Genomic DNA, 18,269 nt, shown 5'->3' with positions numbered 1-18,269 from the left:
CTGGCACACACTGTGTGTTCAGGGAATTGCATTTTGGGGTGAGCAGAGAAGCCAAGCACCAAGGCAGGAGTGAGAATCCAACCTCTCTCTTTTCCCCTTTCTTAGGTCTCACATCAGTTGCTTCTTGGGGGAATTGCCCTATGTGAGCCACCGGTGCTGCACGTACACCCCAGGTGTAGCCCAGCCAAACCTTAAAGATGTCAGGAGTTTTTCCTGAGGAATCAGCTTTGCTTTGACCAGGGAGCAGCTCCTCCCTCTCTTGTACCCCACGTGAATCAGGAGAGCTGGACTGGCCACAGTGGGTCATGGCAGACAATGATGGAACAACTCTGCCATCTGATTATCTCCACTTGTTATTCATTTTGCCTTTTCTTAGCATGTTACAGGATTTTTAAGACCAGTAAGTTTATAGAGATTCTCTCACTCTAAATCTAAAGGATATTCAGGAGGCCAACAGCAATGCTGGAAGAATAAAGGTCACAGGTAAAAGACAATACACAGTGACAGGAAAATGTGTGAGCAACCACAGTCACCACTGCAGCTTGTGTAAGCAAAGATTTGTTTTACTCTGTTTCTTTTTCTCTTCACTAAGAAAATAGTTCTGTGTGCAGTGAAAGCAGTGGAGTCTGCTTGATTATGGATTTGCATTTGGAGATTGTCCTTATCCATACAAAGTGAGCTCCCAGTGTACATCTTCCTTTAGTAGGGGCACTGCTCAGCTCTGTCTCCTATTCCTGGCAATTGACAGGAAGCTTAAAGAAGCTCTGTATATATGAGAACTTTATCAAGGTTTGATTAAAACCAGTTACATTCACAATTTATCACTACAGAGCTGCAGCTGAGCCAGCAAGTGCTGCAGGCAGGCAGTACCATGTAAGCCTGTACTCCCTAAAACTCCAGAATAGAAAACCACAAGTGTAAGGTTACTTCCCAGTGAGAGCATTTTAGCTGCATGCAAACATTCATTTTGGTTAGTTATTTATAAATCTTTCACATCACTTTTATTGGCCTAATAGCTCAGGATGCATCCTGGATTACCCCAACACTTTTCACAGGAGTGCAGGCTCTGACCCTGCTTGGATGCTCCTCAGGAAGGACAACCAAGGAATTGCCTGGCTTTGTGCTTGTAAGTCCCCATGGAGTCCCATCATTTCAGTCCTGTAACACCAAACCTGTGGTTTGTTATTTTGGATAGGATGCTTTTTACATCACTGTTATAACAGTACTGATTAACAATAATTGCCTTCAGTATATTTGTTTGTCTTTCTTACAGCTGCAGTATTTGAGATTTTAAAACAATGCTCAGTACCAGCTGGGAATAGCCATCTCTCTTATTTCTGTGAGTCCTTACTGAGTCTCAGTTTAAGCTGACTCTTGTTTGAGTTACTCCTACTCTAACGTAACTGCAATGTGTCTTTAAGTGATTAAAATTTAATATGAACATTCAGACACAGCACAGCTGTAACAAAAGAGACAAACGTGTTCAAAGCTTAACTTTTGCCTGGAATGGGGAACTGAAATTCTGCAGCTCCTGACCCTTTTCACACCCTCCCAGGCTCAAATGACCACAGGGAGGCTCAGGTGGAAAGGGCCATTAGTGCCTGTTTGTTTATTTGTGCCTCTTGGGGAATTCCTGCTGTTTTGCAGGTGTCTCACAAGTTCTGCATCTCTGTGAGCCATGTCCTGCCACCGACTGTCCAACCAGCAGGCAGGAGGTGGTGTTTTTTTCCTGAACAACCTGTTCAACAGGTACCTCAATGTGACCGGAGCCCTCACTACTGCCAGGATGCTTTAGCGCAGCAGTCACAGCTGTATGAAGACACTCGGAGGTAAGAAGCACCGTAGGATGCTCTGGGATCCCAGGGATGCTCTGGCAGCCCAGGAATACCGTGGCATGCTCTAGGACCCCCAGGATGCCGAGCAGAATGCCAGGAAAGCCGTGCAATCCCAAAGCTGCTGCCAGATGAGTGGGAGCCGGGGGATGTGCTGCGGGAGGAGAGGGTGCGGGGATGCTCTGGGGCCGTGCGGAGGCTGTTGCGGGGCCGGACCCCGCCCGGAGCGGCTCCCGCGGCGCTGCCCGAGCCCGGCCCCAACGGCCCCAACGGCGCCGCCCGCGGGAGCCGCCCGAGGCCGGGGGTCGGCCGGGCCCGGCCCGAGCACGGGGCCCTGCGCTGCCGCCCCGCCGGTTCGCAAGTGAGATGCAGAGAGCCCCGGCGGGGCTCGGGTGGCTTTGAATGTTTAATTGCGGCCGGGGCAGGGACTGGGTGTCGGGGGGAGTCGGTAGCCACAGCCTCTGAAATGTCCTGACTGCCGGTGAGGAGCCCCGAGAAGGGCAAGAACCTCCATGCTCAGAAAATAAGTGATTCACGAGTACTTTTTTCTTAATGCAGTTATTAACTTTTTCTATAGTATAGCAGCTATTTTATTCAAGTTCCCCTCGAAAGCAAGGGATTTGATAGCCTTGTTCTCTGATACACCTTCTAAAGTTATAAGGATCAGGCATCCCTCTTCCCTCCTGACAGCCTCATCTATCTCAACTCCAGCACTGCCAACGATAACAACTCAGTGTATTCTTAATTTATGTTTAGCTGCTGGTACTTAGAAAGAAGCTGGAAATACCACTTCTCTCAGATGTCTGTCTTGGCAGTAAACTGGGGACTGTAAATTTTGGGTTGCTTTTGTCTTTATCTCTCTTAGGCAGGCTGCATTAAAGCCACATCTTGCTGCTGTGACTAGATCTTGTCAACATGAAACTCCCTGAAATTGTCTGCATCCAGGAGTGCTATGGAGCAACTTTCACCATGTAGAAGGAATTTTTACATGTATCTGGTAGTGCTGAGCAGTATTTCATTGACACAAAACCAAAAATGAGTGGAGTAGCAACACCCTCCCACCGAACCTCTGACTGCAATAAGAGCAAACGTGCTGGAACACTCAATAAAATCAATATGAAAGCCGTGGTGACAGGAGGTGCTGGCTATTGTGGATACAAGCTGGGATGTGCTCTTGCCAACATAGGAGCTTCTGTTGTTCTGTGTGACATACACAAGCCTTTGTGGGTGATTCCCAGTGGAGTGGCTTGGATCCAGGTATGATAAATAATATCTTCCCAACAGTCAAAGTTAGTTCATTTGTCTTTTCCATAATGTCTTCCTAGTTTTCACAGAATCCAAATACCTATTGCCAAGTATTTCAAATTTCTGTAACCTTTTTAACTGTGTGGACATCCCACATGAGTTTTGGTGACTGGATTTTAGTATATCTGAAATAATGAAACCAGCAAAACCTGTAATGCATGGAGCAGTTTCACTCCTGACCCCTCAGGATCCTGCCTTCATCTAGGCCTTAGTTAAACCACCTGTAGAATAAACACAGGAGTATTGTGAACCTTAATGAATGTCTTTAAAGTTCTTTGGGTTCTATGGAAGAAAAGTACAATTATCAGCAAGTAGGGAGGTGTGCCCAGTTTTGAGTCCCAGGATACTTGTACAGCAAGTACAATTCTATATATGCATTTCTATATGGATTCCCTCTGTGCTAACCCACTGTATGACAAATGCTCACCTGCAGCTTTGATCTCATGCCCAAATATCTTTTGTTGTGCATTACAGACAGATATCAGGGATTACAGTGCCATACTGGCAGTCTGTGAAGGGGCTGACTGTGTGTTTCACGTGGCTTCCTATGGAATGTCAGGAACAGAGCAGGTGAGTCCACATAGTTTTGGTTTTTTCTGTGTGACTGCCCACACAGAGGGTGAGAGCCTTTGATGCTGTAACACTGCATGACAGATTTCATCTCTTCATATTGCCCTGGTCTTTTGGTAAATTGTTCTGTGCAAACTGGAGTGCCACCTGCAAGCAGGCTGCTTGCAGTGATTTCCTCTCCATTAGAGGTTCCACCAGCACCTGGGAAGGTGTTTGAGATGGAAATGGCATTGGAAAGTTCTGAAATACTGTGAAAACAAAATGAAGGACAAGGGAGGCTGGTTCCTTCCAAAACCCTGATTCTTCCCTAAACCTTCACATGGATCTCCTAGGTGTTAAGGTCACTAGGAGGAATAAAACTTAACTAAATTATAAATTATTTCATATATCTGAATTATAACAATAACAATATTTGAAGTATTTGATTGTTCACCATTGGGTAAAAAGCTGTACAGATGCACTTGATGTAGGACTCTGACTCACAATTTTATAATTAAGAGTTACAAGCACACACATCCACAAACAAACACACCTCTTTCTTACTTTATTTAATAAGAGGAACTTCTGTAATTACCCTGTCTGGATAGAACAGTTCATTCAAAATTCTTTGCCACTGAGCAATGCATAATTTGAATTACTGTGGTTAGAGGCAACTGGTCACTAAAGTGCTACTGAAACACATGTATTTAACATGCTGCTGCAAGATATGTAATAACTGGACATATACTTTTAGAAACACTACAATTTTCTTTGCTTCAAGCAGACTAGTCTGTAAAAATACAAGAAAAATACACAAATAGTTTAAAAATAATGATTGACTTTAAGTCTGAAACAGCAGTCTAAATGGCATTTTTAACAATCAAAGCACTAAATTATGTCTATTTGGGGACATTTATAACATCCCCCTATTGAACTGAATATGTATTATTACTATAAAATGCACCATTTTTTTCTTTTCCTAGTTGCATAAAAAAGAGATTGAAAGTGTCAACATTAATGGAACAAGACTCATCCTTAATGGTATGTATGTAACTGTGCCCCTGGGTGTTAGTACAGCATATCAAACATCATATCCCATTTAGAGAAAGCCAGTTGGCCTTTTTGGCACACTCTGTCACCAAGTCCTTTACACTGTTGGCAGAAAATGAGGAAACATGTCATGGGAGGGGTGGGGGGTTATGCTCAGTTCTGCTAGGAGCTGTGACATGAGAGCCAGCACTGTTGTTCAACTGCTTCAGCTTTTCAACACCTTGTTTGACTGATGTGGCAATCTGTATCCATGTCATGAGTTAACCAATTCCCTGCTACTTTTTAGTAGTTAATCTGCTTGCTAACAACTTGTTGCAGTGAGCAGCCCTTGAAGCAGAAGGACTTTGTCCTATGCCCAGCAGGCTGGAGGAGCTCTCCTGAAGGAACTAAAGCGCCTGCTTCTACACTAATGTCTTCCCTTTCAATATGTTCTGCATTTCATCTCGCCCAGTCACAAAACAGAAGGATTTTCTCTTCTAAAATTTGACACTTTCTTAGAAAAAATGGCACACAAACTTTCTTCCCAAATAATTTTCCACTAAAGTAATTGATTATTCATTTCAGCCTGCAGAAAAAGAAACGTGCCTCGCCTGGTGTACACCAGCTCAGTGAACGTGGTGTTTGGAGGGCTTCCCATTGAAGATGGGGATGAGGAATCTTTGCCGTATTTCCCAATTGACCAGGTATTTCATTGGATTGATTCTCAAATTTCTCTGTTTACTTCCATGGTTTGGAAAAAGCCTGGAGTTTTTATGACAGAGTTTTGCCTGATGCAAGCATCCAGGCACAAGAAAGGCCAGGTGGGATGATGTAGGGGGATAGAATATAAGAAAATAAAGATAGTGTAGAAAGTAATCTTACCCTAAGGAGTTGCAGCTGGGCCAATTATCAAAGATCAGGACCAGGCCTGACTTTACCAGGCCACAGCTGTGACCAATGAGAAGAAGATGCCATAAAAGAGTGGGGTGGGAGGTTGAGGAGGGAACTGGAGTCAGTGGCTGCTTTGGGAAGAAGAAAGAGTCAGTGCTCTGAGGAGCTGCCCACGAGAAACACCAAGAAGGTCTGGAACTTTTGTGATAAGGAGACAACAGCATGGAAACCCTGCAATAAGGTGACAACAGGATGAGAGTTTGAGCAACCTGGTCTAGTGGGAGGTGCCCCTGCCCATGGAATAGGGGGTTGGAACGAGATGATCACTGAAGTCCCCTTCAACCCAAGCCATTCTGTCATTCTATGAAAGAAAAAAGAAAACTCTTTACACTCTTTGCAGATGCTATTTACAACGTTGGCACATCAGTTTTATGTACATCAAAGTATATATTTCTTTGTTTTCCTATTAAGGCCTTGATTGGAAAATGGAGTTATTTTCCACAGTGCTGCGTTAACATCAGGCATATTCCACCAGGACATAAGGATTCTGTTATATGGCTTGGTGCCTCTTTAGCTATTTATTATCCACATGATTTTTCTGGTTTTCCCTTAGGGGATAACATATATTCAAGGTAGAGCTGATCTGGAAAAACAGCCTATTTTTATATGGTTTTATTGCATTTAATTAAAAAAGAGAAAGTATTTCTGGCTGCTTTGCATACACAGTTGTTTTTTGTGTCCCTCCTCTCTCCATCAAGTACTTCACAGTCTTTCAAGAAGGAGAGATTGAGATAAAATATTAATATTTTTAATAACATTTTAAATAACACTTTCTCTGGGATAATGCCACATGGAAGTGAGCAGGATACTTCAGACCAAGTGTAATGACTTCAAAACTTGGCTTTTGACTTTTCCATTACCTGAAGAAGAAATCCAGATTACAAAGTAGTGATCAATTACATTCCTGGCAGCATCCAAAACATACATATATTTATTGCTTCTCAAATGTGCTGAAATTAATTAACCAGATTTGCATATACAAAAATGCTTCCTTGCTCTAGAAATATTCATGTGTTTTACTCTGAACCTAATACCCCACAACTTCTGTATTTTGAGGTATTTGTTGTCTCTGCTAAGTGAAAACTAGTGAAGAAGAGATGCCTCTCTGTCCTGTCATTTCAGGAACAGATAGAAATGTATTTGCTTTTTCTCTGTAGCTTGTTGACCACTATTCCAGGACCAAATCGATTGCAGAACAAATGGTACTGGCAGCTGATGGATCTTCACTAGAAGGTACTTTTGTAGAATAGTAGAATTTACTCCTCCTCTTCTTGTTCCTCCCCAAAATCCTGTGTCCTGCATCATTCCTTAGTGGACAAGATTGCCCAGCAGTTATGAAATTAAGTTACCAACCCCCTCTCACAAATAAAAGTATTTTTATTTAAAAATTAATTTAATTTTTTTAATTTTTTTAAGTTCCCACAATGTCTGTAAAAGGTTTGAGCATGGTAGCAGTAAGTTCAGTATGTTCATGAAAAATAATAAGAGAGCTATAAATTAAACAAAAACAAGTATTTAATGTCACTGTCTCATGCAACATAAGTGAAACACAAATGCTGATTAAATTGTTACAGCCACGTACTCCCTCAAGTTATAAATTAAAATCTGAAGTAGGTACCTGAGCCTAGGGCCTGGAATTATTTATTAGTGCTTCCCAAAGTTTTCCATGTTGAGGAAGCCAGTTATACACTTGAATACTTAAGCTCACCTGTGAGATACTATAACTGCCAGTGCAAAACAAATTAATGTAAAGTGCAACATGATTCTGTGTGACCAAGTGATACTGAGCTAAATTTAGCTGGGGACAACTTAGAGAAGACTCTTCACTTGATACTTGCAGAGGGCTATAACAGATAGAAAGTCCATGATAGGAACTCCATCCCAACAAAATTATTTTGTTCAAAATAAGAAAAGGGTTTTTTTCCTTTATTTCCTTAGGAGCTCTTCTCATCAAAGCCTCTCCTAATTACAGGACTAATGCACAGTTCTGTATTAGTCAATGAAATAGAACCAAACATCCCATTTTGATTCTGTGCCACAGCAGGACTGATATTTTATATGTTTACAAGTACTATTAAGAACAGTTATTAGCAGATGATGAAACAGCCAGCTAATACACATGGGAAGATTTGATTTTTATGATTCCACTGAAATTCTCAAGCGCTTCTACCTCACTCCAGTGGGAGCTGCAGCTGCTGTTGAGGAAATCTTTCAGCTCTGCCTTGTACTGCTAACAGGTCACTGCTTCCCATCAATAATTTTGTGGGGGATTAGTTGGTTTCATTCCACAATCCAATATATTTTTGAACAACCTGCTCACTTCAGTGAACTCATCACCACAGCCAACACATCCATTCACTGCTCTGGCACATGGACAAGGGATTGATTAGAAAGAGATTTTAAAATATCTGGTATTTTCTAGGAACACAACTATGCTTGCAGAACTTCTCTGAATCTTTTATTGCTATTTTGCATGCTCTGATTCTCCCATCTTATTATCTAACTCCTAAGGCAGCACCTTTTGGTATGTATTGTTTTTTAAGATAGTGAAATGAATTTAGAGTAAGTTCTGCTGCCTCAGCCTTTGGTTCATACAAAGAAAGATGCAATGCAGTATGTGAAGGTCTCTTAAGAATGATCTTATTCCATGTTCCAGGAGGTGGAATACTCCATACCTGTGTTCTCCGCCCACCAGGAATCTATGGACCAGAAGAGCAGAGACACTTGCCAAGGCTAGCAGTATGTCATCCAAACTCTTTAACCAGCAGAGGTTTCTATGATATGGGTAAAAGGCTGAAAGGAGCATCACTTATTTCTATTATAAATTGACTGATCTTATTGGGTAGCAATTCAACAATTCAGTCATCTGCTGAGGATATTATAACTTTTTTTAACAAGCATTATATCTGTAAAGTGCAGATTGTAGAAGTATTTTTTTATTATGACTAAATACAAACACATGAAAATCCAGCTTTATAATTTAATGATTATGGTAAGATTCAGGCCAATCCATGATATTTCAAATGTCTGTTTACATGCAACTTACACCAAATGGTTTTAAATATTAATGAAAAGAGATACAGCAAAATATCTTATTTCCAGTCTCAACTATTAACAGCTTTCCCTGTCCAGTGAAGCAGGTCCCAGAGGTTGAAGCACCCTCTGGTACAACAGCTTACTGAGGGCAGCAGCTGAGGTGTTCACATTTTACTCTTTTTCACTTGCTTTTAAATTGCAAGGCCAACAGATGATGTCTAGAGCATGGTCCCTGTAGAATTCTGTGAGCCAGTTATTATGAAAGAATTAGTGTAATATTAAGTTATACACAGTTTTCAGGAAATAATAGATTCAAGTTGACCACATAATAAAAATTTTTGACTGAGGTAGGAAATTATATTGCAGTCAGCCAAATTATATGTTATCATCTTGTAAATAATTTTAAGAATGGAAAATGTTATTTTAGTTAAATCTGAGATTTTATTTTAGCCCCTATAAAAATATAATATTTTAGAATTTCTATTTGATTTTGAGCTTTATTGTTTTGAGCCAGTTTTAAGGAATCATGCAAATGTCAGGTTTTGCAGTTTCTAAAATTTACCTGTTCAATGAAAACTGGGATGCTTTCCTTCCAGCCAAAGTGTATCTTCCAGTTTTTCCTAGCCAAAGCTATTTGATAAATTTGATCCAATTTAGTGAATACTTTTGATCCACTCAGAACTTACAACTTTCCTTTCCATACAACATTTATTTATCCCTCGAACAGACTTGTATTTTTTGTAAATTCAGGACATATTGCAATACATCTTTTGACATTTTCTCGTGAGAAGTTCCCTTGAATATTTTTAATTGATTCATGTATTTCCTTTTTTTTTTTTAAGTAGAGCTAAACCTACATTTAGCTGGACAAGAAAGTACACTTCACCTCATGCTAAAACTCATTTTGTTATGGTTTCATGTTTGTTTTTATCCACAGAAGATTATTGAGCGAAGGCTTCTTAGCTTCAAGTTTGGGGACCCTACTGTTCAAATGAACTGGATCCACGTAGAGAATTTTGTACAGGCTCATATTCTAGCTGCTCAAGCTCTCACCCCTGAAAAGAACTACATAGCTGTAAGTACACAGTAAAACCTCCACAGATCTCACTTGGCAGTGGATCCTGCACCGTAACCTGTGCTACAGTAACCACTGCAGTAATTGGAGTTACTGTCCTTCAGCTCGCATTGTTGTCTGTGTTTTCAGCTGATCAGTGGGCAATGAGCAATGTGGGATGGGGCACAGTGTTGGCTCTTGGTGTTGGTTAAGAGATGGAATATTCAATTCTGTAAGAATGTCTCCATCTTTGCATTTTTAAAATGCAGTATTTATAATTTCTGGAAGATGAGCAAAGAATGTTTGCTATGTTGGAAAGGAAAGTGGAAGTTCAGGCAGATTCATCCTGTTCCCCTGTACAGGTCCAGATTTAATGTTCTGAACTGTGATGGTCAGTTCTTCCCATACCATGTACCAACAGAGGCACATTTCATTTGGGTTCATTGCTTTCAAAAACAATCACAACTGTTTTCTTCCTTGTAAATACAGGGTTTTAATCATCTAGAAGCATTGCCCTGAGAGTATATTAGAAAGGGCTTCAAAGTAGATTTTCTTTTCTTAAAGAAAAGTTCTTAAACTTTTTTCTTCAAGTTCTTAAACTATTTTTTCTAAAGCCCTGAAAGCAAAAGGAAAGCGGGAACAGAGCTTGGCTACACAGGAGTGTTCTGGATTCCAGTGATTCTAAACCAGAGCCAGAGCAGAACATGTCCCCCCTTTGGTGGATGTGCCAGCAGCAGCAGTGAGATCCAGCACCTGCTCCAGTGGTGTCTCTGCACAGTCAGCACAGCCACTCTGAGCAGGCACATCTGTAATAAACCATTTATTCCAAGGCAGGTTAACCACACAAGCCACCTACTCACCCATTCTGTTGCACCCAACAGTGCCACTGAATGAAACACAAGCAGAGTTTGTGATTTGTGTGTGCACCCACTCACATTTGATATTGCTGTATTATTTTTAAGCTGTTCATAAGGGGTGAGATAAAGAAAAAGAAGTCAATATATATGCAGTACTATTTTTACTGACCTGTCTCTTCTCTACCTCTTTAACAGAGTGGCCAGGTGTATTTCATTCATGATGGAGAAAAATCCAACCTTTTTGAATGGCTAACTCCCCTTGTACGTGCAATACTGATCTCCAAGTACACTCATTTCTTTAACTGTATGCAACTGCAGCTTTTGTGTGCATGCTACATTTTGTATGTTTGCTTTGGGTGTGAGAGTTCCACATGGAACTCTCTGAATGTGGGTTTCATTCCTGCTCGAATTTCAGTGTGATTAGCACTGTAACAAAGCCTACCCAAAATACTACCTTAAAACAAATGTCTTCCCTGAGACCAAAGGACCATCTACACCAGCACACTGTCCTGAGCTGTTACTGTCTTCATTTATGGGGCATGCAGATGGGAATAATGGGCATTTTGGGTGGGCAAAAAATAGAAATCTTAAGTATTTCATCTGTTCATTCTTTTCAAAATACCATGTTGTTGTTAATGATAGGCTCAAAAGCATAAACGTGTCATGATGTTAAATTATGAATCAGCACACTGTGACATTTTGATGAATTATTGTAATTTCTTTCCTTCTTTTAAGATACGAAAATGACATAGTGTCTGTGGGTGACATTTAACTGGCATCTCCTTAAAAATGAAAAATAGTAAATACTAAGAGCCAGTAAATATTTCCATAAATATCTTCTATATTGAAACTTTAAAACTTGTTTAAAGTTGTTTAAAGTTTCTGGGGGTTTTCATTGTTTTTTAAATCTTTTTCAGTTTGAAAGATTAGGTTGCAGTAAGCCATGGATACGTATTCCTACTTCTGTAGTCTATGCATCAGGTAAAATATTTTATCAACATTTCTCTTTCCTGTTCATGCTACCCTCATTCCTAACTGTAATACAACATTGTTTTACTTGCCCACAATTTTCATTTTCATGTATAAAAATGCTGTCTGCTCACCTAGTGTTCAGCAGTGTAAAACTCACCTCTGTGCCATTGAAACCAGAATGATCTCTTATTCAAGTCCCACTAAAAGAGGTTCTCTGTTACCATATTTTTCATGAAGCCTCATGACCTTTTCACTAGATCTGTGCCCAACTTCTTCCCTTTTCCAAAACCTTTTTCCACAAGCACAATAATCAAGATTAAATTAAATTAGATTAAATCCCAGCCCCTTGTGAGCAAGTAGTTAGAAGGTGTTAGTGATGGTGCCCTGAGCTCTGAGGTCTGTGATTATCCTTCGTGAGATGTCACAATCACAATGGCAAAGCAATTCACTCTTCTTACCTCAAGTCAAAATCTTTTGTTATGCAGCCACATTCATGGAACGCCTTCACGAAATTCTGAAGCCAGTTGTTGACCTGCCCCCGCTGCTGACCAGAAATGAGGTAAAGTCTGTGTTTCTAAACTTTCCTTTATTCCCACGGGATCCATGCATGTTCATCTGAGGGAGACTTTCAGTCACTAGAAAGTAAAATCCACCCAGTGCTACTTCAGCCTCCAGTTTCCAGGGCAAATACATGCATTGTGTACAATTTAGGCAATATTTTGTGCTTGGCTGCCATGATTTTTGAAAAAAGCTTATGTTTGCAATCTGGGAGAGGGTTCTTCAGCTCCTCTCTTCCAAGGGTCAGTGTCCTGCATGACTTGGCTGAGCCTTTAGGAGCCTACCTGCTGGCTTTGATCTGACTCTTTGAGTACCTAAGCAAGAGAACACTTGCAGAACATTTTTGTCACATTTACAGATTCTACTTTGCATCTTTTAATGTCTCTTTGTGCTTTAAAGAATCTCCTTTTGAGTGGACAATTTTAAGAATAATGTGTGCAATACTCATAGGACATTGATATAATGTTGTGGGGTTTTTTGTATTTTACATTTCCTTTAACTGTGTCTTTGCTACCATTCACAGTTTGTTCCAGCTGCCTGTGTAGTCATAGCTCTGTATGTTGACTCCTTTGCCCTGCAGGTACAGAACATTTCTGTAACTCACACGTTTCGAATAGACAAGGCACGAGCTCAGCTGGGGTACCGCCCACAGAAGTTTGACTTTGCTGATTCCGTGAACCACTACATTGAATCCAGACCACCTTCACATTATAAGCTCTTCCTCAATATTTTCCTTACTTTATTTGTTACTTTAATTTTGGCTTTTATTTTTTCAAAACTTGGTGGCCCTTCAATTTTGCGTTTTTTTAAAGGAAGACGACACTGACGTGCACAAACTGCACGGTCACAGTATTGCTGCCCAGATCGTTCTACCTTCCACTAGAGTTACTGGCACAGTGCAACAAAGAGGCAGCTGCTTCTGAATTTACAACAATATCATAACCAACGAGTGGCTGGACCTGAAAAATTAAAATATAGTAAACAGTAATTGCCAAATCACTGAAACACAACCAGAGTCATGATTGTTGCCTCTATTTCAAACCAAAACAACAATTTCCAAATTGATTGCTGAAGTAAATGAGAAACTGCAGGAAAAACAAGAGGTGCAGACAGCCTGCAGTGCTTCACCAGTGAAGAAAAATGGCTGAAATAAGAAGAAAGACTGACCACAGCTTCTGTCATGGCTTCATGGCTCACTACCTTGTGGAACAGAGGAACAAGCAAAAGCACAGACAGAACAGATTACTGCAAATAACACACACCAGACCTACAGAGACTTCACACTGTGATTCCATTAATTAGCTCTAGCACCACATCTGAGGGAAAATAAAGTGTACTTGAAAGTGTACTTGCTGAAGTCCGTGCTGTGCCTCTGCACAATTCCCCAGAACTGCTCCCTGCCCTGCCCCGGCACAGAGCTGTGGGTACATGCTGGTAGGGCTTTTCACAGGGTATTTTAGTTAAATTGGAAGTTACTAAGTAAGTTACACTAGTTAAGTGTATTTATGACACAGTAGAGGAATCTGCTGCTATGGCTTGCACAGATATTAGTACAGCTTTTTTCACCTCCTGTAGTTAAAGGGCAACAACTAACACAGTTCAGTTGCTCCTCAGCTGAACTTAAGGCCCAAGTCTGTTTTGGCACCAAATTTCTGAAGTACGGCAGCTGTACTGAGCAAATCCCTGCAGCAGCTAAAGTGAACAATGTGCTTCCCACATTAGTGTTAGCTAAAATGGACCTAAAGAACAGTCCAGCTCCTTCCATCCACCACTCACAGTGGGAATTCATCAGAGAAATCTCTTTCCCACGTGCATCTTTCCAACCTGTAACATGGAGAGAGAAAAACCAAGAGCAAAATGCAAACAGTAGAGAGCTTAGGAAAGGGCTAGAGATGAGAGCTTGAGAAATCATGGTCTGGAGGGGAGTGATCATGGATGGGTTTGAGAATTCTGGAGAGGGTGTCTACAATGGCACCTCCCTTCCAGGAAAGTCCAGGACAGGCCACAAAGGCCAGGGTCGGGCTGCTGTAACGCAAAAGCAGCGCAGAAAGGCAGAACCCCTGAAAATTAGTGTTTATTCGTAAAGCAAGAGACTCGCACAGTAGATGATCCCTTTTCTCTAGTTCATATCACAACTGTCTATAATATTGATTTCCTGACCGACACCCCCGTGCGGGTGTCGCACCGTGCGGGCCCCGGGCCGCCCCCGGCGGCAGCTCCCGCGTTTCTGCTGTGCGGGAACGAAAAGGAGCCGCCGCGGCGGGGACAAAAACAACTTGGCAGCGGTGGGATTCGAACCCACGCCATCGAAATGACTGGAGCCTAAATCCAGCGCCTTAGACCACTCGGCCACGCTACCGCCTGATTGCTCAGCCGCCCGCCAGCCCTATTTGACGGGGGCAGCGCCGCCATTCCTTCCATCCCTCTGTATACACTGCCCACCCGTGTCCGCGGCACCACCCCGCCTGCAGCGCCCGCCGCGCCCCGTGAATGCCGCTGCTGCCGCCGGTCCCGGCCCCGCGCTCTCCGTGCCCGCGGCTGCGGCGGCACCGCCAGGCCCGGCCCAGCGCAGTCCCCGCCCCCGCCCGGTAGGTGGCGCCACCGCCCCGTGCCCGGCGCCGCCTGCGCGCGTGGCCCCGCGCTCAGCCGGAGGAGCGGCCGCCGGCCGGGGCTCGAAGTCGGGCTCCCGCTCCCTCTCTCGGGCTCGGCCGGACCTTGAGCCTCGGCCCCTTCCTCCCTAGGGGCTTTGGGGCCGTCAGGCTGCGCCTCGGGGCATTTTGTCCGCGGCAGACCCACACCGGCACCTCGGCAAGGCGCTACCGTGCGGTCTGTGCCCCACAGCAGCCGCGGCTGTGGTGGATGAGCTCCAGCTGGTCGCGGGAGGGCTTTGCCCGTGCCCTGGTGCCGCAGGGTGGAGGGCAGCCCTTGGCTGGTGCCTTGGCAGCCGCGGTGGCAGGTGTGGGAAGAGGGCCCGTCCTGCCCGGTATCAGGCACCCACTGCCTGCCCTGCCCGCTGCGGTCCCAGCAGAGCACATGTGCTGCCCAGGAGCTGCCAGCTCGCTGCGAGGCCGGTGACCTTCCCTGGCAGCTGCTCCCTTGGCATGGCTGTGTGTCCTCAGCTGAACCATTCCCACCCACACGGGCGGCCCCCGCCGCCTTTATCTCGCAGGCAGCTGGGGTCGGGCTGCCCGCACTCGCTTTGCTGTCCCGCCCGCCCGCTGCCTCCTTACCTGCTGCTGGGTCCGGACCGTGTGCGTTGGTGGTTTCCCTGTCCGCCTCAGTCAGAGAGCTGGCTTTGGCAACCAGAGCCTGATTCGGTCACCGGTGAGTAGAAAGATGAATTCTGGGAGGCCTGCAGGAGAAATTTGTATAATTACTTTGTGGACAGAGGTAAAAATAGCAGGACTAAATACAATGCAGTTAAAACAATATGGAGAAATTATGTCCACCATTGCCCTTCTTCCCATAGACAGTCATGCATTGGTGCTGCAGGAAGTTTTAGGTGTGTGTTACATGCACCTCCCAAATGACTGGAGTGAGGTTTATGACCAACTTGATTCACCTTGTAAGACCAGATTGTCATAGGAGTATGAAGGCAAAAGTTGTCAGGAAATTGATTGATTTAAAGGCAATTTTTAAATCTGTAGATTTAAACAAATGCAAAATAAAATTGCTCTGCAAGTTAATATCATAATGGGTGTCCTTTTTCCTTTCAAAAACCACAGTTCCCTAGAACAATGATTTCTAAAGGAAACCTTATTTAAAATGAGCATACTGAAACTTTACAAGCTATAGTGCTCTTGGAAAAAAATTCATGCAGTGCTGAACATACTGGAAGAATAACATACTAGACTTGCAGGTCACTGATTCCATAGGTTGACATTTGAAATTTAATTTTTAGTATTTTCAAACAACAAAAAGAGTGACTCAAACTCTTTAATTGAATACATAATGTATAAATAGAAAACTAAAACTAGAACATACACCATGTCTGGGCCAATGCCTGATTTCAACATATCTTTAGTTTTTCATCATCACTGATTGTTCTTTTAAGAAAATGTTACAGAGAATAGAAGCTCCAGGCTTAAACCTGAGAATAAGTACACCCTTGCACCAGGGCAGCAGAGCTGGCTTATTTAAAAGCATGAGAAATGTGTGAGCTTGACAAGGCATCACCTATGTTCCTGACAGAGCAGAACATTCTCCATGAGGATTTATGGCAGAAGGCATCCTTCTAATTCAAAATAATGCCAAGTATTTTGTGTCCAGAGAAGGGCAACAGAGCTGGTGAAGGGTCTGGAGGGTAAATCCTGTGAGGAGCAGCTGAGAGAGCTGGGGGTGTTCAGGCTCAGGAAAAGGAGGCTCCCTGCAACTGCCTGCTGAAAGGAGGTTGTGGCAACATGGGGACCAGTCTCTCCTCCCAAGTAACAAGACAAAAGGAAATGGCCCCAAGCTGCATTGTAGGGGTTCAGGTTGGATATTAGGAAAAATTTCTCCACTGAAAGAGTGGGTTAAGCATTGGAACAGGCTGCCTAGGGAAGTGCTGGAGTCCCCATCCCTGGAAGTGTTCAAAAACAAGTAGACGTGGCACTTTGTGATACGGTCATGTGGGTGTGGGGGGATTCAGTAAAAGGTTGGTCTTGACCTTGGAGGTCTTTTGCAACCTTAATGACCTTAAAAACTGCCTGAGTTTAAAACGAGCTGCTCTCATGCCGTCTTCAGCTGTGCTCATGGATCACACCAGTTAGACTATTCCACCTTTATCAGTAGCCTCCCATGGCAGGTGGTGATTTGTTAACCATTATCAACACAATTTCACACAGTGGGAACCAGACATCTGGCTTTCTCTAGGCTTTCAGAATTCATTTGATGAGTCTGTGTTCTTCCCAGGCCCTGCCATGAAGCATCCCAACATCAGCCCTGCTGGGTGCTGCTCTCCTCAGGGTGCTCAGCTGGGCTGACAGCAGAGTGAAAAATGAAGAAATGCAGGTTCTGGTGCTCATGGGGCAAAAGGGCTCAGTTATTGATAACTGCTAATATTTACCACAGTGATTTGCAGCTGAGAGATGAATAAGACCTCAAGAGTTCTTCTGCACAATCACTAACATTGCAAATGTGTTTCAGTTTAAACTCTGCATGAATTTGCAAAAAAAAAATGTGCCCTTAGGAAGCAGCATTAAACAGAGGCTCAGTCAAGTGTCTGCTTGACATTCTCAAACCAGGGCTTGCAGCCTCAGCATGGTGCTGGAAATTGGTGACAAAATTACAGGTACTGTCAAATTGCAGGTGGTGTTCCAGCATGTGTGCTGCTCCCTCCAGTCCCCATGCTGAGACACAGTTTAATTTATGTAAGTAATGGCGGGTTTTCCTGGCAGACAGTCAGAGCATCTGCTCTGTGTATTTTTAATTAAATATTGGTAATCTTCCTCCTGAAGATTATCTCAGCAGCAGTGTTTTTCTGCTCTCTTTGGAGAGCATAGGGACTGTGCATTTTTCTGTCTGTGGTGCTGCAAGAGACCATCCATCTGTCACAAAGTATGTACTCACATCTTCCAGTCTCGGTTCTGTAACCCCTACTCATGGTAAAAAGCACTAATGAGGATTATTTACATGAGTAAGGGATTGAACAGCAGTAAAAAAGGCAGATTCTTTGAAGGCTGCCAAGTAATACAATTAAGCCAAAACCTATTTACATTAATTTCCATGTAACTCATGAAAGGATAAGGAGTTTTGTTTAAATTTTCCACAAATTCTAGCTTGAGGAAAAGCTTAAACATGGGCATTTTCAATCCAAAAAGCCAGTGTTTTGGGACGAATTCACATGTGGCTGCGTTGAGGAAACACGGACTTTGGAACGTGAAATCCGGTGCATAATACTGCCATTTCTTATGGAGAAATGTGCAATAGTGCGATTTAATTTAGCTCCAAATACCAACCTGAAGCGCAGACGGGCCCCGTGGTCGCTGCTCCCTGTGCCTTCCCTCAGGGCTGGGATCTTCGGGGGGCTGCGGCCGTGCAGGGGGTGCTTCCCATGGGAGCACCTGCCCAGGACAGCCCCTCCTTTCATCTCCGTGCCAACGCGAACACAAATGAAAGCAAATGTGGGTGGCTCTCCTGTGAGACCTG

The 18,269-nt window shown here is 43.2% G+C and overlaps 1 non-coding gene and 1 pseudogene across 1 annotated transcript; one reads left to right on the top strand and one right to left on the bottom strand.

Annotated features, from left to right (window-relative positions):
* The first annotated feature begins 2,747 nt into the window (after nucleotides 1-2,747).
* On the top strand, nucleotides 2,748-13,440 carry LOC139598358 (putative short-chain dehydrogenase/reductase family 42E member 2; annotated as a pseudogene).
* Nucleotides 13,441-14,420: 980 nt separating this feature from the next.
* On the bottom strand, nucleotides 14,421-14,502 carry TRNAL-UAG (transfer RNA leucine (anticodon UAG)). The gene has a single exon. It is a non-coding gene; the product is annotated as a tRNA-Leu (tRNA).
* Nucleotides 14,503-18,269: the final 3,767 nt, after the last annotated feature.

The sequence above is a fragment of the Agelaius tricolor genome, unplaced genomic scaffold (genome assembly GCF_023055355.1).
Source record: "Agelaius tricolor isolate 1412-34295 unplaced genomic scaffold, bAgeTri1.0.p SCAF_19, whole genome shotgun sequence".
NCBI lineage: Eukaryota > Metazoa > Chordata > Aves > Passeriformes > Icteridae > Agelaius > Agelaius tricolor.
This window is presented reverse-complemented; position numbering and strand designations above follow the sequence as displayed.